This window comes from Triticum aestivum, chromosome 2D (genome assembly GCF_018294505.1).
Source record: "Triticum aestivum cultivar Chinese Spring chromosome 2D, IWGSC CS RefSeq v2.1, whole genome shotgun sequence".
Classification (NCBI taxonomy): domain Eukaryota; kingdom Viridiplantae; phylum Streptophyta; class Magnoliopsida; order Poales; family Poaceae; genus Triticum; species Triticum aestivum.
The window spans coordinates 484,601,500-484,628,613 of NC_057799.1; the positions used below are offsets into that span (position 1 = coordinate 484,601,500).

The 27,114-nt window shown below is 43.5% G+C and overlaps 1 pseudogene; it reads left to right on the top strand.

Moving 5' to 3' along the window:
- The first annotated feature begins 16,930 nt into the window (after positions 1–16,930).
- On the top strand, positions 16,931–18,514 carry LOC123055863 (protein FAR-RED IMPAIRED RESPONSE 1-like; annotated as a pseudogene).
- The last annotated feature ends 8,600 nt before the right edge of the window (positions 18,515–27,114 follow it).

A 27,114-nucleotide genomic window follows, 5' to 3' on the forward strand; every position in this document is an offset into this window, starting at 1 on the left:
GTTGTTGGTTCAGTTTGGGGGTTACTCTAAATATACAAGCATAAGTCGACCTAGTATCCTGAGACAACAGAAAAGCATTTGCTGTAGAAGTCTTAACAAACTAGGCTCTGCTGTCAAAGCAGGAAGAGACTCAATCATGGAACTCCATAGTGAACGTTGTGGCTTCTTTCCTAATGAATGGAGCCTGGGAGCGAGTCCCTGTTTGTCTGCTTGATTACTTATGGACTGATTAACTCTGCTTTAAGCAATCTACTCGCAGGTCGTGGCACAAGGATGCAGCAGTTAATTTTGGTTCGCTATTTAGTGTTTGCCGTTAGCTGGCCTCGTGATTCAGATTACTGGGAACAAATAGGCAGCACTCGTCTAGTGTTTGTACCATTCAACCTTCATTTTTTTTCTCAAATATGCACGAGTGTGCATATCATATATTAAAGAAGAACATTCAACCTTCATGTACAACTGAAAAACTAACTGAAAGCTTGTAAAAGACATTTCTAGGAAAAAATACGTTGATAAAACTCACCTGAAATAAGCAGGGGCCTAATGTTCGTCGGATAGAAGAGATATCTCGAGGGATTTACTTGTGCGTCAGGATCTTCCCTGCCCAAGACATCGAGAGGCGAGAGCACCGTAAAACTTTCGAGCTAGGTTCTGTAGTTGTGTTTCTGAAGAACAGCCAACACCTCGAGTTTTCTGTGCATGCACTGACAGCTCTTGACGGCAATGGTCCGTCGAGAACTAGTCAAAGCACAGCAGCATGGCCAAATGGCAGGCTTGGGCTTTCCCTAGTACATAAAAATAAACGGAGCAGACAAGCGATCAAGTCTTTATCGATCGTCTTCTACAGTATTCTCCAAGAAAGAACATCTCTGAATCAACTTAATTAACAGATTTCCCCAACGGAAATTAATCATGTGACACTCACACGCCGTGATTCCAGTTAATATACTGGGTACTGCATTGCAGCAGATGCTCACGTCGCGCTAAATCCTCCTGTATCTGTATGGCTGGCTGTATTCGATGGATTAGCTGTTGGACGCCTAGTTCTGAATATTCAAGGTACAGGCTCCAAAGGGAGTTGATTACAGCCGAAATACATCGAGGAAAACTACCCCGAGCACTTTATCAGAGAAGCAAATAGACAGCTATATCACCCTGTCATCACGCATCTCATCAGTAACATGAACTCATCTCGCACTCCTGACTATTTAACTGGAGCTAATACACTTTTTTTTGAGGGGGTGGAGCTAATACACATAAGATAAAGGACAGTGATATTTGGCAACAGTGTGCCCGACAGGAAATTTACCTTATCATACCATACCTGTCGATCACCCGCCTGCTAACCACCGATCACCCCGCCAGCTAACCAGGCCGATCGCTATACAAGGCCCAACAGAAAATGCCATCCCCCTACGACGCACTTTCCAGATCGCAACTTTCCCCCACCCCCCTTACCTCCCACGCAAGTATACCCTCTCTCACCCTCCCCACCACCCACACGCCCCTCCCCACCACCCACCCGCCCCTCCCCCCTACACAGCTGCTCAAAATCAACACCAAAGACCTACCCCTCCTCCAGATCTGGATCAAACAAGAGCAGATCATCAGGGAAGCGGTGGAAATTACCAGGAATACGGCGAAGAAATCACCAGGCAACATCACCTCACCCTGGTAAGAATCAAGACTCATCCAAAATCTCCAAAAAATTCTGCTTAATACAAAGACTTACCCCACCCCCACCCCACCCCCCTCCCAATCTGTGCAAAAATTACCATCCTTTCACCTCTAGAAAACAGAATAAGCAGACTTCTCTCATAATTTTGCCTATTGCAGTGACTTACCAATCAACTAAGTGCAAAATTACCAGCCCCCCGTAGTTTTTGTTACCAATTTTATGCAACAAAACAGAGTACCCAAAAAAATACCCCATTCCCTTGCTACACTAAACATATATTTTGTGTCTACCATGGAAAATAAAGACAAATAAAGGAAAGAGGAACCTTTATTGACCACAAAAATCATTCTTTCATACAATAGAAGATGCATTGCAAAAGAGGTTCATTTTTCAGTCTACAAGAATGTTATACTGCATGAAGTAAACAAGTTATCAATCTGTACATAGTAAAAGTTATCATTCATTTTAGCTAAGTACTAACATTGGATAAAGAAAAGTGCTGTCTTTTAATGGAGATGCTCATGTTGTACTGTAATTGTCCTGTTTAGTGTTCTTCCCAATCACCCCTGCGATTCTTGCCTTCAAACACCTGTGTAAAGAGTAAACAAAACAATGAGTTTCAAAAAAAGAGTGAACACGTGTAAATGTATACTAACGTGCAAACGTAAAAACAAATCAAGCAGGAGTAGATAAATGGATGCTAGCAGAGGAGATAATGCAGAGGATGGAGGAGGAGGTAGAATGCATGAAGAAGGCGATGCAGCGCGCACACCAAGCAGCAATTCAGCATACCCAAACATCATGGGGACAGGTAAAATTACCAACATTACTGTTTACATATCATCATAGAATGAAAAACACAGTCTTATACTTTAGTATTGAAGTGGGTTTGAAAATTACCAGCATTGGTGCACATATTACCAGGTCCAAAAAATGCAAATTACCAGGGTTTTTTAGGCAGAAAGAATACTTTACTATTGAAGTGGGTTTGAAACTTTACCAGCATTGGTGCACACATATTACCATGTTCAGAGGATGCAAATTACCAGGGTTTTTTAGGCAGGAAGAATGCTTTACTGTTGAAGTGGGTGTGAAAATTACCAGCATTGGTGCACTCATAATACCAGGTTCAGAGTATGCAAATTACCAGGGTTGTTTAGGCAGAAAAGAAAGATACATTCACTGAATCTTCAGAAAACTACCATGATGGAAAACTGTTATTTATCATGTAATATTCCGCTAATCTACCAAGCCAAATTGCAGGTGCTCGGGCAATCAGCGCAAACAACAGCTTGCCCAGTGGTGGAACAAGTGCACATAGTGCTGGAACAAATGCAAGCACAGGAGCTGGGAGCCTTGGGGAGCAGACAATAAGCGAACCAGCAACTCCAGAGTCTACTGGGATCGATGCTGATATGGAAGGCAGCAACATGGAGGCATATTCCACACCTAAGCCACCTTTACAAGGAACAAAATTTGACACCCTGGAGAGCGCACGTGACCACTACAGCACCTACGCGCAGGACTGGCTTTGCAATTAGGCAGCAATTTAAGAAAGAGAGGGTTGATGGAACTATAAGCAGGGTGCTACTAGTTTGTACAAAATATGGCAAACGACGCAAGGATAGGGATGAGCTGCAAGATGTGGAAAACCCAGCCAGCATTGTCAAGAAGAGGAAAAAAAGAAATTTGTTAGGACTGAATGTGAAGCGCACATGTACCTATCCCACGATGATGCATGGTGGACTGTTGACCGTTTCGAGGACACCCACAATCACCCCCTGATCAAAAAGTCGTCCCTAACAAAATTCTTATCATCACATCGGTACATTCCGAAGGAGGAGCAGGACTTCTTGAGGGTTCTGCACGGATGCAACGTTGAGACTGCGAGGCAGATGCAGCTGATGTCATGGTTCTACGGGAGCGCTAAAGACGTACCCTAGACGACACAAGACATTGCTAATCAACGAGCTAAGTTCCGCTTAGAGCACCGCCACAAGGACGTTGGGAGCACAATTGCATACTTCCAAGAGATGAGGGCCAAAGATTCATATTTCTACTGGAGAATCAAACTTGATGATGAGGACAAGGTTGAGAACTTGTTCTGGATAGATGGCGCATCACGCAGGGCATATGCAAAGTATAATGACTGTTTGTCGTTTGACACGACATACATGACAAACATGTACAAGATGCCGTGTGCACCATTCATTGGAATTAATAACCATGGTCAATCCATCCAGTTCGGGTGTGGCTTCGTTCGAACGAACTAAAGGAAAACTTTGTGTGGCTGTTTAACACATTCCTCCATGCAATGGGTGGTGTTGCCCCTAAAAACATCATCACAGACCAGGACTTTGCAATGAGGAGTGCGATCGACGAGGTCTTCTTGAACATAATACACAGAAATTGCCGCTGGCATATAATGAAGAAGGAGCAGGAGAAACTTGGAAAACTTATGGCTGATAATAAACCACTAAACAAAGCGTTCAAAGACTGTGTCGACAACAGCTTGACTGGTACGTACCTAATCTGTTGACCCATTTTAATTACCATGCAGCAAACTTGAGAAGCCATATGAATATATGTGATGCACAAGTTACCATGTGTGGGTCTACACAAGTTACCATGATCTTGTTGGCTATATTACCAGGGGCAGTTACATATGTTGATACCAACTTGTGGTTTAGAAAAGTTACCAGATCTGGAAAAACTGTTCAATAAAGTTACCATCTAACAACTAAGAAAAGTTACCAGCATACTTGTACTTTAATTACCAATGATTGTGTATGATGTTGTAACTATCTCATGTTTTGTGTATCACAGAGGAAGAGTTTGAAAACAAATGGTGGGAAATGATGGATGAATATGGTGTTGGAAATATGCCCTAGAGGCAATAATTAATTGGTTATTATTATATTTCCTTGTTCATGATAATCGTTTATTATCCATGCTAGAATTGTATTGATAGGAAACTCAGATACATGTGTGGATACATAGACAACACCATGTCCCTAGTAAGCCTCTGGTTGACTAGCTCGTTGATCAATAGATGGTTACGGTTTTCTAACCATGGACATTGGATGTCGATGATAACGGGATCACATCATTAGGAGAATGATGTGATGGACAAGGCCCAATCCTAAACCTAGCACAAGATCGTGTAGTTCGTTTGCTAAGAGCTTTTCTAATGTCAAGTATCATTTCCTTAGACCATGAGATTGTGCAACTCCCGGATACCGTAGGAATGCTTTGGGTGTACCAAACGTCACAACGTAACTGGGTGGCTATAAAGGTGCACTACATGTATCTCCGAAAGTGTCTGTTGGGTTGGCATGAATCGAGACTGGGATTTGTCACTCCGTGTAAACGGAGAGGTTTCTCTGGGCCCACTCGGTAGGACATCATCATAATGTGCACAATGTGACCAAGGAGTTGATCACGGGATGATGTGTTACGGAACGAGTAAAGAGACTTGCCGATAATGAGATTGAACAAGGTATCGGGATACCGACGATCGAATCTCGGGCAAGTAACATACCGATTGACAAAGGGAATTGTATACGGCATTGATTGAATCCCCGACATCGTGGTTCATCCGATGAGATCATCGTGGAACATGTGGGAGCCAACATGGGTATCCAGATCCCGCTGTTGGTTATTGGCCGGATAATGTCTCGGTCATGTCTGCATGGTTCCCGAACCCGTAAGGTCTACACACTTAAGGTTCGATGACGCTAGGGTTATAGGGAATAGATATACGTGGTTACCGAATGTTGTTCGGAGTCCCGGATGAGATCCCGGACGTCACGAGGAGTTTCGGAATGGTCCGGAGGTAAAGATTTATATATGAGAAGTCCTGTTTTGGTCACCGGAAAAGTTTCGGGTGCTATCGGTAACGTACCGGGACCACCGGGAGGGTCCCGGGGGTCCACCAGGTGGGGCCACCAGCCACAGAGGCCTACGTGGGCCAATAGTGGGAAGGGACCAGCCCCTAGGTGGGCTGGGGCGCCTCCCACCAAGGCCCAAGGCGCCCTCAAGAGGAGAGGGGCAAACCCTAGAAGCAGATGGGCCCTAAGGCCCACCCTAGGTGCGCCCCCCCTCTCTCCCCCTTGGCCGCCACCCAGATGGGATCTGGGGGCTGCCGCCACCCCTGGGGAGGGAACCCTAGGTGGGGGCGCAGCCCCTCCTCTTCCCCTATATATACTTGAGGTATGGGGGCTGCCCAACAGATGATTTGCTCTCCCTCTTGGCGCAGCCCTACCTCCCTCCCTCCTCGTCTCTCGTAGTGCTTGGCGAAGCCCTGCTAGAGTACCGCGCTCCTCCACCACCACCACGCCGTTGTGCTGCTGCTGGACGGAGTCTTCCCCAACCTCTCCCTCTCTCCTTGCTGGATCAAGGCATGGGAGACGTCACCGGGCTGCACGTGTGTTGAACGCGGAGGCGCCGTGGTTCGGCGCTTAGATCGGAATCAACCGCGATCTGAATCGCTACGAGTACGACTCCTTCATCCGCGTTCTTGCAACGCTTCCGCATCGCGATCTACAAGGGTATGTAGATGCACTCCCCTTCCCCTCATTGCTAGATTACTCCATAGATTGATCTTTGTGATGCGTAGAAAATTTTGAATTTCTGCTGCGTTCCCCAACAGTGGCATCATGAGCTAGGTCTATGCGTAGTTTCTATGCACGAGTAGAACACAAGTTGTTGTGGGCGTCGATTTTGTCAATTTACTTGCCGTTACTAGTCTTATCTTGATTTGGCGGCATCGTGGGATGAAGCGGCCCGGACCGACCTTACACGTACACTTACGTGAGACAGGTTCCACCGACTGACATGCACTAGTTGCATAAGGTGGCTAGCGGGTGTCCGTCTCTCCCACTTTAGTCGGATCGGATTCGATGAAAAGAATCCTTATGAAGGGTAAATAGAAATTGGCATATCATGTTGTGGCTTTTGCGTAGGTAAGAAACGTTCTTGCTAGAATCCCATAGCAGCCACGTAAAACATGCAACAACAATTAGAGGACGTCTAACTTGTTTTTGCAGGGTATGCTATGTGATGTGATATGGCCAAAAGGATGTGATGAATGATATATGTGATGTATGAGATTGATCATGTTCTTGTAATAGGAATCACGACTTGCATGTCGATGAGTATGACAACCGGCAGGAGCCATAGGAGTTGTCTTAATTTATTGTATGACCTGCGTGTCAATGAAAACGCCATGTAATTACTTTACTTTATTGCTAACCGTTAGCCATAGTAGTAGAAGTAATAGTTGGTGAGACAACTTCATGAAGACATGATGATGGAGATCATGATGATGGAGATCATGATGATGGAGATCATGGTGTCATGCCGGTGACGAAGGTGATCATGCCGCGCCTCGAAGATGGAGATCAAAGGCGCAAGATGATATTGGCCATATCACGTCACTTTATGATTTGCATGTGATGTTTGTCATGTTTACATCTTATTTGCTTAGAACGACGGTAGCATAAATAAGCTGATCTCTCACTAAAATTTCAAGAGACATGTTCCCCCTAACTGTGCACCGTTGCGAAGGTTCGTTGTTTCGAAGCACCACGTGATGATCGGGTGTGATAGATTCTAATGTTCGAATACAACGGGTGTTGACGAGCCTAGCATGTACAGACATGGCCTCAGAACACATGTGAAACACTTAGGTTGACTTGAAGAGCCTAGCATGTACAGACATGGCCTCGGAACACAAGAGATCGAAAGGTCGAACATGAGTCGTATAGTAGATGCGATCAACATGGAGATGTTCACCGATGATGACTAGTCCGTCTCACGTGATGATCGGACACGGCCTAGTTTGACTCGGATCATGTATCACTTAGATGACTAGAGGGATGTCTATCTGAGTGGGAGTTCATTAAATAATCAGATGAACTTAATTATCATGAACATAGTCAAAAGGTCTTTGCATATTATGTCATAGCTTACGCTTTAGTTCTACTGTTTAAGATATGTTCCTAGAGAAAATTTAGTTGAAAGTTGATAGTAGCAATTATGCGGACTGGGTCCGTAAACTGAGGATTGTCCTCATTGCTGCACAGAAGGCTTATGTCCTTAATGCACCGCTCGGTGTGCTGAACCTCAGCGTCATCTGTAGATGTTGCGAAACATCTGGCATACACGTTTTGATGACTACGTGATAGTTCAGTGCGTAATGCTAACGGTTTAGAATTGTGGCACCAAAGACGTTTTGAAACGTCGCAGAACATATGAGATGTTCCAAAGACTGAAATTGGGATTTCAGACTAATGCCCACGTCGAGAGGTATGAGACCTCTGACAAGTTTCTTAATCCTGCAAACTAAGGGAGAAAAGCTCAATCGTTGAGCATGTGCTCAGATTGTCTGAGTACTACAATCGCTTGAATCGAGCGGGAGTTAATCTTCTAGATGAGATAGTGATGGTTCTCCATAGTCACTGCCACCAAGCTATTAGAGCTTCGTGATGAACTATAACATATCAGGGATAGACATGATGATCCTTGAGCAACTCACGATGTTTGACACCGCGAAAGTAGAAATCAAGAAGGAGCATCAATTGTTGATGGTTAGTAAAACCACTAGTTTCTAGAAGGGCAAGGGAAAAGGGATACTTCATGAAACAGCAAATCATTTGCTGCTCTAGTGAAGAATCCCAAGGTTGAACCCAAACCCGAGACTAAGTGCTTCTGTAATGAGGGGAACGGTCACTGAAGCAGAACTACCCTAGATACTTGGTAGATGAGAAGGCAGGCAAGGTCGACAGAAGTATATTGGATATACATTATATGAATATGTACTTTACTAGTACTCCTAGCAGCACCAGGGTATTAGATACCGGTTCGGTTGCTAAGTGTTAGTAACTCGAAATAAAAGCTGCAGAATAAATGGAGACTAGCTAAAGGTGAGATGACGATATGTGTTGGAAGTGTTTCCAAGGTTGATGTGATCAAGCATCGCATGCTCCCTCTACCATCGAGATTGGTGTTAAACCTAAATAATTGTTATTTGGTGTTTGTGTTGAGCATAATCATGATTGGATTATGTTTATCGCAATACGGTTATTCATTTAAGGAGAATAATGGTTACTCTGTTTATTTGAATAATACCTTCAATGGTCTTGCACCTAAAATGAATCTCGATCATAGTGATACACATGTTCATGCCAAAAGATATAAGATAGTAATGATAGTACCACATACTTGTGGCACTGCCACTTGAGTCATATTGGTATAAAACGCATGAAGAAGCTCCATGTAGATGGATCTTTGGACTCACTCGTTTTTGAAAAGATTGAGACATGCGAACCATGTCTATTGGTATATATGCATGAAGAAACTCCATGCAGATGGATCGTTTGGACTCACTTGATTTTGAATCACTTGAGACATGCAAATCATACCACATGGGCAAGATGACTGAAAGGCCTCGTTTTCAGTAAGATGGAACAAGAAAGCAACTTGTTGGAAGTAATACATTTTGATGTGTGCAGTCCAATGAGTGCTGAGGCACGCAGTGGATATGTGACACCCAAGTTTTTAATTGGATTTTTCAAAAGATTTTTTTTAACTTGAAGGAGGTGATCTAAAGTTTTCTTCAAAAGAACTCTCCCTTTCAAATATTTTTTTATGGCAAGAGTTTTATTTGGATTCACCCAAGACCTGTCTTTGATCTTGGAGGTTCTTGCTTTTTATTTGGACTCAAGACAAAATGCTTTTCACTTGGGAAAATGCCTTTTGAAAATCTCTTTGAAAATTTGCACTATGGCTTTTGGAATAATCCTTTGCCACTTTCAACAATTCCTTCTTGCCATGGCCTTAGTGCAAATCCTCTCTCCTAACCCTTCCCTCACCTTTGGATCATGATTTGCATCTAATCCAGCAAGTTGAACCTCCCCTATGTTTATTTTCCATTTAAATCTTATTCAAATAAATTTCTGTCCTCTATTCTATCCATTGGTGATTTACAAAGGAACTCTACTTTCTGTTTTGATTTTTGCCCCCAAACCAGCTCTCCTTCCTAGTCCTTTGAACCCTCAACCAAGATCCATGAAGATCCACTGGTCTTCAGTTCAAATTTTTCAAACTACACTTGCTGCAAGTTTGGGCCAGATTTGTCAAATTTGGTGAAATTCATTCAAATCTTTCTCCAAAAATTCTAAGTAAAATCAGGCAGCCTCTGGGTGCATTGAGTGGTCACCTCACCAAGTTACAGCCCCAGAAAAAGTTATCTCATAGCCAAATCTTTCTGTCGAACACCTGCAGTGCATGGTCATTGTCAAGTTCAGACAATTCAGAGAACAGTTCAGTGGCTTACTGTCGTTTTCTTCAGAGATGGTTGTCGATCTCGCCAGTGCCACTGTGTCGCCTTGCTCCTCGTCCCCTCCCCCTTGTTCCTGCACCGCGCGAGCGCCTGGCACCTTGCGGACGTCGGCGACGAGCTGCAGAAGGTGCGCCGCCCCGTGACCGACGCCAGCGGCGGCTTTGCGGCCGCCAGCGGGAGGCACGGCGCTGACGGCGCCACCCAGCGCCGCCCAAGCCACCGGAGCTCGCCGCGTGGCCTTCCACTCCCCCGAACGCGCTGCCGCTCTCGTCGTGAACCGCAGGGCGCGGAGCGCGCTCTCTGCCGTCGTCGAGCCCGTGCGGCCATCTCACCGTGGACCGACACCATTACGCCAAGACCAACTCCGTTTAGCTGTGGAATGACACCAGTAACCTCCACTGATGCTGCCTGGCCACTCAAACCTCCTGCCAATCCACTGCATCGCCGTAATCGCTCGCCGGAGATTCTCCGTTCACGGCCACCCTGTTGATCCGCCTATAAATAGAGGCCCCGAGCTTCAACTCGAGCACCCACCATCCCTGCACTCCACCTAGAGCACGCCTAGCCACTGGAAGAGCCCCGAGGAGGTCTCCTTCCTCGACTCCGGCCGCCGCGACCCGCCACGGGACCCAGCTCGATTTGCCCCCATGTGTGCACCTCCGCCTCCCTTCTCTTGCCAGCAGCTTCACTATGCATCCCTCTCTCTGACCCGCGCTTCAATTCGAAGTTTGCAGCCCTCCACCGGAGTTCTCCACCACCACCCGAGCCGCCGTCCGCCGGAGATAGTGTCGTCGTCGACGTGGTGCTCCCCGTTGGTCGAGTCCACCACCCACCGACGCGCAAGAAGACGCTGAAGTTCTTGGTACCCTCCGATCCTCCTAACTCGCCGTGGTTCGACGCCGGCGTCCACCGCAGTCTTCGGGCGCCGGCGAGCTTTTCAAACCTGACATGTGGACCCCGCATGTCAGCCTCTGTTATATTCTCCCTCGAACCGTTTTCTGTTGGCGCCTTCGGGCAAATATGCTTTCCCTCTTGAACTTGCGCATTTCCAATCGAACCGTTTTCTGTTTTCTCAGTTAAAACCCTGGAACTTTTCTGTTTCATTATAGATAAGTCCCTAGACAGAAACCTTTATAACTTTTTAATAAAAAGGGATTTTTGAGTGATTCTTTTTCTGACAATCTTCAAATTTTGTCTAGTTTTTTATGGGATTTATTTGAAAAATATTTGGAGAAGTTTCTGTGCACGCGTTGGTTTTCACGTTAGTGCCCGTTTTCGTGATTGCCGTAGGTTCCGGAAGAGGTGACGGAGCCGCGAACTTCGCCGAGCTAGACTCCGACTTCTCCGAACCAGGCAAGCAAGTTTGAACATTTGATATGATAAGTGTTTTGCATGTTTGCTTGAAAGTTTGTGCGTGGCATATGAGTGTCGGTAAATGCCTCGTTGCTTGTAAGGCAACTACCCGCATGTTCCAAAGTTGTGATGATCTCTGATGAGAGATGGCCTAATCATGTGGTGACATGAAGGGCAGCAAGGTGGTACTGTTGTAGCATACCAGCCTTGCGTCATCCGACTTTCTCCGACGTTAACGTGGACGGAGTCACGTTATCGTTCTTTTCCCCGCATGTTCCAAAGTTGCGATGATCTCTGATGAGAGATGGCCTAACCATGTGGTGACATGAAGGGCAGCAAGGTGGTACTGTTGTAGCATACCAGCCTTGCGTCATCCGACTTTCTCCGACGTTAACGTGGACGGAGTCACGTTATCGTTCTTCCCCCCTTTCCGTGCTACCACATGTTTCATTTGCCAGGATGCGGTTTAGTAAGTTGGTAACCTCTTTCCGTGTACACACCAAACAGAGAGGCCGGGATGATGGTACCTTGGCCCAGGATTAAAGCCAGTCATCCGGTCAGGGGGCATGGGTGTTTCCGGTTGAGACCGAGAGGGGGGGCACCCCCTTAGAGCGCGCGTATAGAAATTTGATCCCATGCTACGCGAGGTTGTAGCCTCCCCGTCTCAAGGTTTTTCTTGAACGTTGCCGAGGGTGATCCCTGGCTTCGGAAGGTTGAATTGGGTGTGTACTGGTTAGACGTGTTTCTTCCAAAACACCGTAGACGGAACTAGTCTTTGTGACTACTGAAATCCGTTGGCTGTGGTTAAGTACAAACTCTGCAGAGTCAATTCCTTCCAAGTCATCGTATCCATGATCAGGTAGTGAAATCAGTATATCCATATCTATCCGCGTGAAAAACTTGTTCCCGGTGAACAAGCTCAAGTGGAAAATCCAGTTAAATTATTATTCCTGTGGATGGACTAACTTTATATTTGTCGCGTACTTGTGATATTTTATGTTCCCAAACTATTGTATTATTGAACTACAATATAAGCCCTTTATGTGACGTCGCTCAGACGTCCGACTGTGGCACGCACTGCTTTTATTTTCTGTCATAAGCCCTTTATGTGATGTCGCTCAGACGTCCGACTGTGGCATTATTATTATTCTTGCAGTTTCCTCTCGAGGAGTCATTCAGACACTCGTTTGGCACCAGCCTTATTATTCTTGCAGTTTCCTCTCGAGGAGTCATTCAGACACTCGTTTGGCACCAGCCTTATTATTCTTGCAGTTTCCTCTCGAGGAGTCATTCAGACACTCGTTTGGCACCAGCCTTATTATTCTTGCAGTTTCCTCTCGAGGAGTCATTCAGACACTCGTTTGGCACCAGTATTATTATTCCTGCATTTTCCTCTCGAGGAGTCATTCAGACACTCGTTTGGCATCAGTATTACTATTCAGCAGTTTCCGCTCGAGGCGTCATTCAGACCCTCGCTTGGCACCCAGTTATTATCTCTATGTCTGGACGCACTGGATAAATTGTTCATATGCTTCATGTTTACATTTGTTATATCTTTTGTCCGAACTGTCTTGCGAGTACTTTCATAGTACTCACCTGGCTTGTTGATTTGGCCAGATGTTGACGAAGGTGATCTCTTGGATGAAGATTTTGATAGCGCGTCCGACGCCTAGAGGAGTCCCAGTCAGTCCTGCGCGATCCCGATATTGGTCACTTGTATTATATACGCTTCCGCCACCCGCAATAAGTCTCCTCGAGCCTCACTCCGACGCTCGAAGAGCTGTAGTCTTCAGGAGTCATATCACTCGCTTCGCGGTGATATTTCCACCACCGTTATTATCGTGAGTTAGTAGTATGCCACCCTATCCGCCGTCTTGTTTTATCGGCGTGCATGTAATAAATTGTTGGGCAGTCTCCGCTCAACCTTGTATTATATTTAGTACTCCTGGTATTTTTCTTCTGTGACCAAGATATTGTCTACCAGTGAGAAGGAATTCTTCCTTACTGGTCCGTAAAAGGGATTGGTCTCTCAATAATTAATTTATTGAAAAACCGGTCGTGACAGGATATCGATATGTTCTTACTTCACGGATGATTTGAGTAGATGCTGAGAATATTTACTTGATGAAACACAAGTCTGAATTATTGAAAGGTTCAAGTAATTTCAGAGTGAAGTTGAAGATCGTCGTGACAAGAGGATAAAATGTCTATGATATGATCATAGAGATATCTGAGTTACGAGTCTGGCACACAATTAAGACATTGTGGAAAGTGTTTCACAATTAATACCGCCTGGAATACCACAGTGTGATGGTGTGTCTGAACATCATAACTGCACCCTATTGGATATGGTGCATACCATGATGTCTCTTATCGAATTACCACTATCGTTTATGGGTTAGGCATTAGAGACAACCGCATTCACTTTAAAAGGGGCACCATGCAATTCCGTTGGGACGACACCGTTTAGAGAAACCTAAGTTGTCGTTTCTTAAAAGTTTGGGGCTGCAACGCTTATGTGAAAAAGTTTCAGGCTGATAAGCTCGAACCCAAAGCGGATAAATGCATCTTCATAGAATACCCAAAACAGTTGGGTATACCTCCTATTTCAGATCTGGAAGCAAAAGTAACTGCTTCTAGAAACGAGTCCTTTCTCGAGGAAAAGTTTCTCTCGAAAGAATTGAGTGGGAGGATGGTGGAGACTTGATAAGGTTATTGAACCGTCACTTCAACTAGTGTGTAGCAGGGCATAGGAAGTTGTTCCTGTGGCACCTACACCAACTGAAGTGGAAGCTTATGATAGTGATCATGAAACTTTGGATCAAGTCACTACCAAACCTCGTAGGTCGACAAGGATATGTACTACTCCTGAGTGGTACGGTAATCCTGTCTTAGATATCATGTTGTTAGACAATACTGAACCTACGAGCTATGGAGAAGCGATGGTGGGCCCATATTCCGACAAATGGTTAGAAGCCATGAAATCCGAGATAGGATCCATGTATCAGAACAAAGCATGGACTTTGGTGAACTTGCCCGATGATCAGCAAGCCATTGAGATAAATGGATCTTTAAGAAGAAGACGGACATGGACGGTAATGTTACCGTCTATGAAGCTCGACTTGTGGCAAAGAGAATTTTCACAAGTTCAAGGAGTTGACTACGATGAGATTTTCTCATCTGTAGCGATGCTTAAGTCCGTCGGAATCATGTTAGCATTAGCTGCATTTATGAAATCTGGCAGCTGGATGTCAAAACAAGTTTCCTTACCAGTTTTCGTAAGGAAAGGTTGTATGTGATACAATCAGAAAGGTTTTGTCCTAAGGATGCTAAAAGGTATGCTAGCTCCAGCGATCCTTCCATGGACTAGAGCAAGCATCTCGGAGTCAGAATATACGCTTTGATGGAGTGATCAAAGTTTTTGGGTTTATACAAAGTTTGTTAGAAACTTGTATTTACAATAAAGTGAGTGGGAGCGCTACAACATTTCTGATAAGTATATGTGAATGACATATTGTTGATCCGAAATGATGTAAAATTTCTGGAAAGCATAAAGGGTTGTTTGAAAGGAGTTTTTCAAAGGAAGACCTGGATAAAGCTGCTTACATATTGGGCATCAAGATCTATAGAGATAGATCAAGACGCCCGATGATACTTTCAAAGAACGCACACCTTGACATGATTTTGAAAGAGTTCAAAATAGATCAGCAAAGAAGGAGTTCTTGGCTGTGTTACAAGGTGTGAGTATTGAGTAAGACTCAAGACCTGACCACAGCAGAAGAGAGAGAAAGGACGAAGGTCATCCCCTATGCTTTAGACGTAGGCTCTACAGTATGCTATGCTGTGTACCGCACATGAAGTGTGCCTTGCCATGAGTTGGTCAAGGGGTACAATAGTGATCCGGGAATGGATCACATGACAGCGGTCGAACTTATCCTTAGTATCTAGTGGACTAAGGAATTTTCTCGATTATGGAGGTGCAAAGGAGTTCGTCGTAAAGGGTTACGTCGATGCGAACTTTGACACTAATCCGTTTGACTCTGAGTAGAAAACCGGATTCGTATAGTAGAGCAGTTATTGGAAATGGCTCCAAGTAGCGTGTGGTAGCATCCACAAGATGACATAGATATTCGTAAAGCACACACGGATCTGAAAGGTTCAGACCCGTTGACTAATAACCTCTCTCACAAGCATAACATGATCAAACCAGAACTCATTGAGTGTTAATCACATAGTGATGTGAACTAGATTGTTGACTCTAGTAAACTCTTTAGATGTTGGTCACATGGTGATGTGACTTGTGAGTGTTAATCACATGGTGATGTGAACTAGATTATTGACTCTAGTGCAAGTGGGAGACTGTTGGAAATATGCCCTAGAGGCAATAATAAATTGGTTATTATTATATTTCCTTGTTCATGATAATCGTTTATTATCCATGCTAGAATTGTATTGATAAGAAACTCAGATACATGTGTGGATACATAGACAACACCATGTCCCTAGTAAGCCTCTGGTTGACTAGCTCGTTGATCAATAGATGGTTACGGTTTCCTAACCATGGACATTGGATGTTGATGATAACGGGATCACATCATTAGGAGAATGATGTGATGGACAAGACCCAATCCTAAGCCTAGCACAAGATCGTGTAGTTCGTTTGCTAAGAGCTTTTCTAATGTCAAGTATCATTTCCTTAGACCATGAGATTGTGCAACTCCCGGATACCGTAGGAATGCTTTGGGTGTACCAAACATCACAACGTAACTGGGTGGCTATAAAGGTGCACTACAGGTATCTCCGAAAGTGTCTGTTGGGTTGGCACGAATCGAGACTGGGATTTGTCACTCCGTGTAAACGGAGAGGTTTCTCTGGGCCCACTCGGTAGGACATCATCATAATGTGCACAATGTGACCAAGGAGTTGATCACGGGATGATGTGTTACGGAACGAGTAAAGAGACTTGCCGGTAACGAGATTGACAAGGTATCGGGATACCGACGATCGAATCTCGGGCAAGTAACATACCGATTGACAAAGGGAATTGTATACGGGATTGATTGAATCCCCGACATCGTGGTTCATCCGATGAGATCATCGTGGAACATGTGGGAGCCAACATGGGTATCCAGATCCCGCTGTTGGTTATTGGCCGGATAACGTCTCGGTCATGTCTGCATGGTTCCCGAACCCGTAGGGTCTACACACTTAAGGTTCGATGACGCTAGGGTTATAGGGAATAGATATACGTGGTTACCGAATGTTGTTCGGAGTCCCGGATGAGATCCCAGACGTCACGAGGAGTTCCGGAATGGTCCGGAGGTAAAGATTTATATATGGGAAGTCCTGTTGTGGTCACCGGAAAAGTTTCGGGTGCTATCGGTAACGTACCGGGACCACCGGGAGGGTCCCGGGGGTCCACCAGGTGGGGCCACCAGCCACAGAGGCCTACGTGGGCCAATAGTGGGAAGGGACCAGCCCCTAGGTGGGCTGGGGCGCCTCCCACCAAGGCCCAAGGCGCCCTGAAGAGGAGAGGGGGCAAACCCTAGAAGCAGATGGGCCATAAGGCCCACCCTAGGTGCGCCCCCCCTCTCTCCCCCCTTGGCCGCCACCCAGATGGGATCTGGGGCTGCCGCCACCCCTGGGGAGGGAACCCTAGGTGGGGGCGCAGCCCCTCCTCTTCCCCTATATATACTTGAGGTATGGGGGCTGCCCAACAGATGATTTGCTTTCCCTCTTGGCGCAGCCCTACCTCCCTCCCTCCTCGTCTCTCGTAGTGCTTGGCGAAGCCCTGCTGGAGTACCGCGCTCCTCCACCACCACCACGCCGTCGTGCTGCTGCTGGACGGAGTCTTCCCCAACCTTTCCCTCTCTCCTTGCTGGATCAAGGCGTGGGAGACGTCACTGGGCTGCACGTGTGTTGAACGCGGAGGCGCCGTGGTTCGGCGCTTAGATCGGAATCAACCGCGATCTGAATCGCTACGAGTACGACTCCTTCATCCGCGTTCTTGCAACGCTTCCGCATCACGATCTACAAGGGTATGTAGATGCACTCCCCTTTCCCTCGTTGCTAGATTACTCCATCGATTGATCTTGGTGATGCGTAGAATTTTTTTGAACTTTTGCTACGTTCCCCAACATATGGCCAGATCGACAACGAACATTTTCAATGGCTGTGGGAAAATAGGAAATGTTGGGCCCCAGTGTACTATATGAAGCATTTCTTTCCATTCTTGCAGACAACTGCAAGGAGCGAGGGATTCAATGATGTGCTCGAGAAGTACGTGAACCCCAACAACTCATTGATTGAATTCGCAACTCAATACACTGCAATCCAGGAGAAAGTAATGGTGGCTGTGGCAAAAGAGCAAGTGGACACAATTTACAAAGTGGCAAACATGTATTCATTGAACCCAATCGAGTTACAGATGCGAGGGATATACACACAAAATCTGTTCTCCAAGTTCCAGGTAGAGATGAAGCTAAAGACTGCTTACGGATGCGACACTTTGCAAGATGGAACCTTCAGGATGTGCTCGCTCCGAGGCATACTACCAAAGTATGGGGATAGGGACTACCATGTGCAGGCGAACAAGGATGAAGGGGTATACTCATGCACTTGCTGCAAGTTTGATCGCGATGGGCTATTGTGCGCACACATACTACGAGTAATGGAACAGATTGGAGTCTACGAGATACCGAGGAGGTATATCCTGGATAGGTGGACATGGGATCCAGAAGAGGAACTTGTTCAGCCTGATTACCAACAGCCAACAGTTAAGAAGGGTATAACAGAGGAAGGAAAAAATATCATGAGATATACATCTATTCTGAATGATTTCAAGGAACAAGCAAAAGACGCTTGCACTACTAATGAAGGGATGGCATTGGCAAGGAAACATGTTAATGCTTTCAGAGACGACATGGATGCACTAAAAAAGAGGCAGCTAAAGAAAGCAAGAAAGGAAAAAGATGAGGGAAAAGAAGCACCAATGTTTTCTTTACCACCAGGGACTAGTGCCACTGAAGGTGTCCCGGTAGCGCATCAAGGAAGCATTCCTGTCACGCATGTGTCTGGCAATATTTTCCAGTTCCAAGGCTCACATGCCGAGGGATCCCAATCATCAAACACAAGAGTGATACTAGACCCACCAAAGTCTACTACGAAAGGGCGTCCGAGAGAGAAAAGATTCCAGCACCCATTTGACATTGCAAAGCCAAAAAAAGAGAGGAAGTGTAGAGTCTGCGGGTCGACAGATCATGATAAACGCAAATGTACCTCACCCATCCCGCACTGAGAAATGCAAGTTAGATGGGCATTGAAATGCAAGTTAGAGATTTTACTTATCAATTTTACCCATTTTATTGTGTAAAACGGTGTCGAGACACCATGTAATGAAAAGTTATCAGCACTGAAACATGTAAGTTATCGTCCAGAATGTAATGGGGATTTTCAGAAATGAGAATGAGATTAGTTATCGTTCTTTGTTTGTGAGCAAAATGCTATGACGCCATGAAAAAGAAAGTTATCAGCACCTGTTATAGTATGTTATCAGCATTCACTATCATAAGTTATCAGCAAAAATGTACAAAAAGATAGTAATCAGCCCAGAAAAAATGTATAAAACTATCATCGTTCTTAAACATAAAATCAAAACTTATATTGGTGCAAATTTCTCACATCAATTACTCCTTATTGAACAAGTGATAGCGCCATTGCGTGCATTTGTTAAGAGGATGGTCCAGCCACATGCTTGTCAATATCTTCCTCGGCGCCGGGATCTGCTCCTTAGTTATTGTCGGGATATTTTTACCATCCCAGAACTCCAAGATCTTGAACACGAAGAAACCGCAATCAGTGCTGTAAGGAAAAAAAAATAAAAAATGTGTTAAAAGCAAAATAAGATAAGCAAAAAGGTGAACGAACTTTTAAAATGCTACACTACTAAGTTACCGGGTATTTAGATGGAAAAAATGATGGAGTACTAGCCAAAAAAACTAACCCATTGTCCTGTTTGAACACATCGATGTACACCAGATCATAGTCTTGGATCTGCTTACTCGAGTCCTTGTACGCAATCAACCAGGCTTTTTAATGCCATTCATAAGCTTCGTCGCATGTGTGATGAGCGAAGGGCTATCTTGTGGACGAAGAGAATCAAGAACTTCAAATCGTTTTGCCTTGAGATTAAGGCACAAGACATACCAATGCCCGTCCTTTGGTAGACGTCCCAACTTTTGCAATGTTGGAAACAGTAGCTGTTAAGAAAATGTGAACACATGAACACAATAAGTTATGAAGTTATCAATGCATTTACAGTTAAAAAGGCAAAGTTATCAGGACACTGACAACATATGTTACCAGTAGGCATACATGAAAGTTACCACAGAAAGGAAAAATGTGAACACATGAACACAAGAAGTTATCAATGCATTTACAGTTAAAAAAGGCAAAGTTATCAGGACACCGACAACATATGTTACCAGTAGGCATACATGAAAGTTACCACAGAAAAGTAACATAACTAGGTACCAGCTAAAATTCTTTAATGGTATGATGTCTGACAAAACCAAAATAAGAGCCTGATAAAATTGCCTGTTAGACCAACTAAAAACAGCTTGTACGATTTAAAAGAAGAAAAGTATGTAGTTTACGTAAAAAATTGTACCTGATTTTGGTGACTAAGTATGTAGTTTGCATCATGACGGAAATGCTTGATTAGGAACTTGCTCGTCATATCATGTATGTGAAGATATACTGACAGCAACCATGGAAAGATGATCTTCCCTGGGGGTACATAATCAGAAAGAGTTCGGATCTGGAGCTCTGCAATATTATTCGAAACTTGAACACCTTCTATCACACTATTAGCAAGCTCCTCCAATATGACCCACTGCCCATCGATGTCAATAACCCTAATACTGAAAAGCAAACAAAGAAAAAATAGTATATAAGCAAATGTTTTGCCGGTGAGGGGTTAAAATACTAGAGAAAAGGAAAACAGTAAATGTCATTACTGTTTTATCTTGGAGTCAATTGAATCAGTGGTGTGCTTGATAACTTCTGTGTAAATAACCTCTTCGAGTGCAGATGCTGTGAGGCCACAATATGGAGGCAGAAGGAACTGCGATGGGTGGCTTACCCTAACTTTCCGAATGTACGATTTAGGAGTCACACTGGCTGAATGATTACCATAGGGAGGTTGAATAACTGGTGTAGCAAATTCAGGGCTGGTGGGGTGGTCTAGAAGAAAAGTGAAGGGAGTTATCAGAGTTGGGAATGATGGAAAGAAATATTATGGGGAAACAAAAAGAAAAGAAGTTACCAGAGTTCAGAACAGTAAATTATCAACATGAAGATAATGATGTTATCAAGGTTGGCAGTAGGAAAAAGTTTGTTAAATAAAATCTTCCTATCAGTACCTTTTACAGAACCGTAATTTGTTTTTGCTCTAACAGTGGCACGTTCGAATTCTTCAACCCACATAATTACATCGTCATCTTCAACATCCGCATCATAAACTCGAAATCGACGCTCTTCAAAAAGTTGCGATCAGGTCAGTTTGTGAACTAACAAAAGGAATGTCAAATATGTGGAAAAACAGGTAAAGAAAAAAGTGATAGATAGTACAGAATGATGATATAATTACTGTAGAGAGAAAAAGGGAAGAAAATGAGGGGGGTCAGGATAGTTAAAGGGGCAGCATAAATGTATTAGAATGGTCTGTATGTGCGTGCAGGGAAAGGAGGGGGAGGGGTGTATTTACAGCATCAATAAAGGAAACAAAAGGGTTGAAGTTATCAGCATGGTGATAGCAGAAGTTATCATCGTATGTTCACAAATGTTACCATTTAAGTAACTAGTTAGCAAAAAAATGAAAACATGTAGGTATCTAGTTAGAACAAAAAATACTAGCACAACATTCGCAAAAAGTTATCATGGTGAAAGTTACCATACGATAAAATGGTAAGCTGGAAAACAAGGTACAAATATCTTTCATGTAGAGCGATGTATTTATCAGTTAAAAGTAGAGCGCTACAATTATCAGTCAGATGTTAGCATGGTGATAGCAGAAGTTACCACACAAAGGGTTGAAGTTATCAGCATGGTGATAGCAGAAGTTATCAGGGTATGATCACAAATGTTACCATTTAATTAACTAGTTAGCAAATAATTATCAGTCGGATGTTAGTAAAAGTTACCAGGAATAATGAACAATAATAATCACGTATAATACATCCACACACCAGACAACATAAAAAATAAAAGAGCGCAAATGTGAAACGAAAACACATAGTTCATTACATAGCACACACGCAAAAGCAGAAGTCATTACATGTGAGAGGGGGGGGGAGGTTGTCCATACATAGGATAAAAAGAGCATAAATATACACACAAGGATCAAACTAAAAGCATAAAAAAGGTCTTCGAAAAGCAGACATCCATCCCATCACTCTTTTGTGATAAAGCGAAGACACGTATATGCCTTCACTTACCAAGGTCAGCAGGCTCAGAGCCTGAAACCGGATTGGAGTCAGTAGGATTATCTTCTGCATTCTTTAAATCTCGTGGTGCTGCCGCCATATGATCAATTGGGGATGCTGCTGCTCGGTCTTGGGGAGCATTGTTAACCGTTGGGACCACTGCTGGTGCTTGAGTTGTCGAAACAACCACTGGGGGCGGTGTTGGTACTGCTGCTAGGACTGCGGCCGTCGTAATAATATCTGGTCCGGGAGGTGTGGGGCCAAAATCTAGGCCAAGAGAGCAAGATGGTGGGGTGAAATCCCAGTAGGCCCTATCAGCAACAACATCTTCTACATCTGCATTAATGCTGAATTCTTGGGCGGCGACTTGGTCATCCCCAGGTTGAGCTTCAACAAACACTGCATCTTCAGTTTCAACTGGTTCTGCCACATTGGATTGGGAAGATTCAACTTGAGCTTGAACAACACATGGTATTTTGACAGGAGCTTGGTCATCTTCAGCTACAGCAGCGGTCATTGGAGGAGCAATTCCTTGAACTTGATCAGCAGAAGTTTCAGCTATGGCAACGCTCGTTGAAGGAGCAATTCCTTGAGGTTGATCTGCAGAAGTTTCAGCTACAACAACGCTCATTGGAGGAGCAATTCCTTTAGGTTGATCAACAGAAGTTTCAGCTTCAGTGCCAATAACAACATTGGCAATTTCTTCTACCACTTGAGTAATAGTGGCTGCTGCCGCGAGCTCATCCACAGCTCCAAAACCAGCATCTGGTGAATTCCTCACAGGGGCATTATCTTGCACAACAGCTATTGGAGAACTGACCACGGGGGAGTCTTTAAAATCATCTTTCACGTTCTTGGGAGCAAAACAAGGAGAAGACCTAGTTGCAACTGCAACTGTAGAAGACTTATTAACCTTCCTCACAGTAATCTTGGTCTTCTTGCTGCACACAAAGAAAAATAAACATGGACATCAACAGCTTATAAAAACAGTAGTTACCAGCTTATATTAACATTAGTTATTAGATTATATTTGCATACAACAGCTAAAAATAACATTAGTTACCAGCTTATATTGACAGAAGTTAACAGCTAAAAAATAACTTTAGTTACCAGCTTGTATTCAAATTATTTGACAGCTTAGGGCCAACTTGGTTATCCACATAATGCAAAAAATCAACATCGTCACGAATCATTAATGAAGATGGTAACTATGAAGATAACAAAGTTACCAACAAATTTATCATGCTAAAAAATAGTAAATATTGTAAGAGCTTTGACTATAAAAACTACCAGTCATTCCCGTATAGATTATGATGCCATGCATAAAAGAGTTAAATTACCGGTATATATTCACCTAATTTACAAATGAAAAATAAACAAATAGAGAAAATCATTTAGATATCATATAGTGAGGAAAAATAACATTCATAATCACCTGTGTGACATGTCAGACGAGTCAACATCTGCCGAAGAACGCGCAGGATTACTAGGTATCTCCTCAGATGTGACACCCACACTGCTAGACCGCGTTTGCTGAAGGTCGGCAACACTAATAGATGGAGCATTCGAACACCTGACAAGTTATTATTTGAAAAGGATATAGTGCACGTGAGAAAAATGTTACCGTAGACAAATAACACATGCTTACCAGCATATAATTACTAAAATTATCATGCAAACAAAGTTAAACTACATATTGTTCAAATAAAAAACTGAAGTTATTATCGTGAAAATAGCTACTGAAAGTTATCAGCCTTACCATGATATAATTACTATCCATTTCTAGAAAAAAACACAAGCTTGTTAAGGAATAGAAACTATCCAGACATATTTACTTCTAATTATCAGAAGCTAGGTGCTAGGAAAAGTTATAACACAAAAGAGTAACAACAAGTAAGTATGTACACAAAGAAAAATAACCATGGACATTACCAGCTTATAAAAACATTAGTTACCAGCTTATATTAACATTAGTTATCAGATTATATTTGCACACAACAGCTAAAGTGTAACATTAGTTACCAACTTATATTGACAGAAGTTACCAGCTATAAAATGCAATATAACAAATGAAAATAAAAAGAAATCAACTAGCAGATGATAAGAAACTCACTTGCGAGGATGTTGCTTCTTCCGCGTGGGATTGGCAATTATTGAGTTAGTGCCTTTATCAGGGCCTACAATGCCAAGCTCATTGATGACTATTGCCTTGATAGAACGATGTGTATCATCCAACGACGGCTGGTCAGAAACAGTTGTACCAGTGGCCATGGGCGGAGAAGGTAGGCGTAATTTCTTGTGACGTCTGGAATATTGCTTATCCAAGTTACGGACAAGAGAAGAACCGCACCTCTTCACGGAAGCATCAATAGCAGCCTCATTTTGAGTATCCGTCATATCTGGCTGGTTATGCAATCCATCACTAGATACATTCCCAGAACGTGCAGTAAGCATAATCTGAGACTCGAGAGGCTGATCGGTTCCTGCAGTAGCAGTTCCATCAATTCCTGCTGACCTTACCGACACATTGGCAGTTGCAAACATGGTTGCACCCACATCTGCATTCGCTGCGCCACTACCTGAAGCATCATGGGCATTCGGTCCAGCACTACCCCACTACTTGAAGCCTCATGGGCGTTCGGTCCACCTGAAGAACCATGGTAATGAACGTGAAAATCTAGATCTTCGTCAGAGTGACCATCACCGCCACCATCACTATCCTCATGATCAGAATCTGAACCTTCGACAGTTTGCTTGCCGGTATCTTTTACTTCACGCGAGCGGGATGCAGGACGGGTGCTTGCAGTCTTCCCGGCAGTCTTCCCGGCAGCAGAAGATAAACCCTTTAGTTGGCTCTCTAACACACGGGACATCCATGAGCTGTCTTCATCATCCAAGGACATGAACTCATTAACAAGACCACCGAGGAGGCCAACCATGCCAGACGAAAAGCGACCCACAATAGCAGAAGCTTTAGCAAGTTTCTGATAGAAAATCACGAATGAAAAAACAAATAATCAGGTTGTGAGAGACATTAATTACCATGCAAAAACAACTAAAAATACCACACAAAGATAAGTTCAAAATGAAGTTATTCCAAAGTGAGAATATAAAAAAAAGTTACCATCCTAAAAACAGTACAAGTTACCAGGTCTTTATAACAATATTTACCAGGAAAAGGAAAACAAAAATACCCAAACGCACGAAAAAGATTAAAAATACCTGTTCAAAACAGTTTTGCGGTGCATGAACACGCATGAATTTATCTAGACCTTGTAAGCCACCAAACAAGCAATAGTCTTGACCATATTGGGGCTTAAGCTGAAAAAAATATGATAAAAACAAATTAAAATCTTGATAAAAAAGATGGCAATACATAGAAGGTAAGAAAAATGACGAATGGGAAATTACCGGTAATTTCCCATAAGAAAGCTTATCCCTCTGGACATCCATCCGGAGAACTTTCGATGCCAACTCATTCGTCCACACATTAATTGCAAAAGGACCATTAGGCAAGATGATACCAAGGCCAGTTAAGTCAATAGGATCTATATACAGAAGCTGGAAAAACAGAAAAGGTCATTACAATCTAGCTGTTTGGCGGAATAAGATGTACAATCCAAAAATCATGGGAGCAAAAAAAGAATAGGGGGGCTAACATTGTAGAATAGGAGGCAGCCCGTCGTAGGCTTTCCTTTTGAAAGGGCTTTGTGAAGCTGATCCGCAATAAATTTGCACCAGTTGAGGTTTTTTACATTGCCAATATTTTGCTGCGAAAAAAAAGAAAACACATGAAACATAGAGGAATGTATGCACACAAGTTAGCAGGGGACATAAGTAGACACTTATAACACTGTTAAAGCATTGAATCACCAAGTACATAAGCACACAATTACCACATTATTGAGAAGTAAGTCAAAATTACCATATTGCAAGGCATAAATAAATTATCAGGTGCATTACTAAATAATTACCACACTTTCAGAAAAAGTTATCAGGCGCATTACTACATAATTACCACACCTTCATAAAAAAGTTATCAGGTGCATCACTATGTAATTACTACACCTTCATAAAAAGTTATCCGGTGCATTACTATATAATTACTACACCTTCATATAAATTTATCAAGTGCATTACTACATAAATACCACACTTCAGATCATAGAAAAAACAAAGGGACAGAAATTACCACACTCCAAAAATCAGGGAAAGTTATCGAAGTGCATATGTGCATAATCATCAGACTAAGAAGCAAAAAGTTACCAGGTAGAAAAACAGAAAAGAAAAGAGATAAAAAGCGTGAACTAGAAAGATAGCCAGATGTGCTTACCAACACAGGATACCATCTGGTGCTGATCTTGTTCGAAGTCGTCGGCGCCATCACGGTGCTGGCAGCAAGCACAAGCCACAAGCGCTTGAAATTGTCGTCATGCCGGTTAGTGCTCAAGATAAGGTTTAATACATCCACAGTTTTAGGAGCATGTCCAAGATCACCAAAAAGATCTCCCGCAAGCTCAAGCTGTGCATCTGTAGGAACCTTGAAATCCACCGCAATATCACCTCGGGGCACACCCATTATACGATGCACAGACTCTTCACTGACCGGTAACCTTCCGCGACCGGGTACAACAACCTCACGGGAATCAGGGTCGTATAGACCAGCAAGCCATTGAGAAAGCCGATTGAACAGATTATCACACTTGATATTCCGCAGACTAGTGAAATCCATGTCATCGATCACGGCCATTCTCTCATCTGACATATACTTACAGGCAGTCACAAGAGCACTAGGAGAAGCCCTATTCCGATCTGCGGGAGGCTTATGCTTCTTTAAGGGGTTCACCTCCTCAAAGTCATCATCTCATTTGCGCTTCCTTGGCATTGTGACCTGACACACAAGAATAACAAAGAGAAAAAAGTGAGCATAAAGGATGCACAACTGTTGAATTAATAGTCACACACATATTCTTATGATACATTGGTAACTTGTGAACATACAACAAAATAACTCATCCACAACAGAGAATGACAAGGACATGTGTGCTTCTACTAGATATTCAATACCTGAATATTTGTTTGCTTATAATACACCGATAAAATGTATGTATCGGGCAAGGTAACTTATGCAAATTAGGGATGGCAACAACTTACAAACAAACACATATATTGGACATCACAGAACTAAGTATTCAGTGACATGATAAATTTTACAGTGGACTCCTGATAAATTATTCACACCACTGATGGTAATA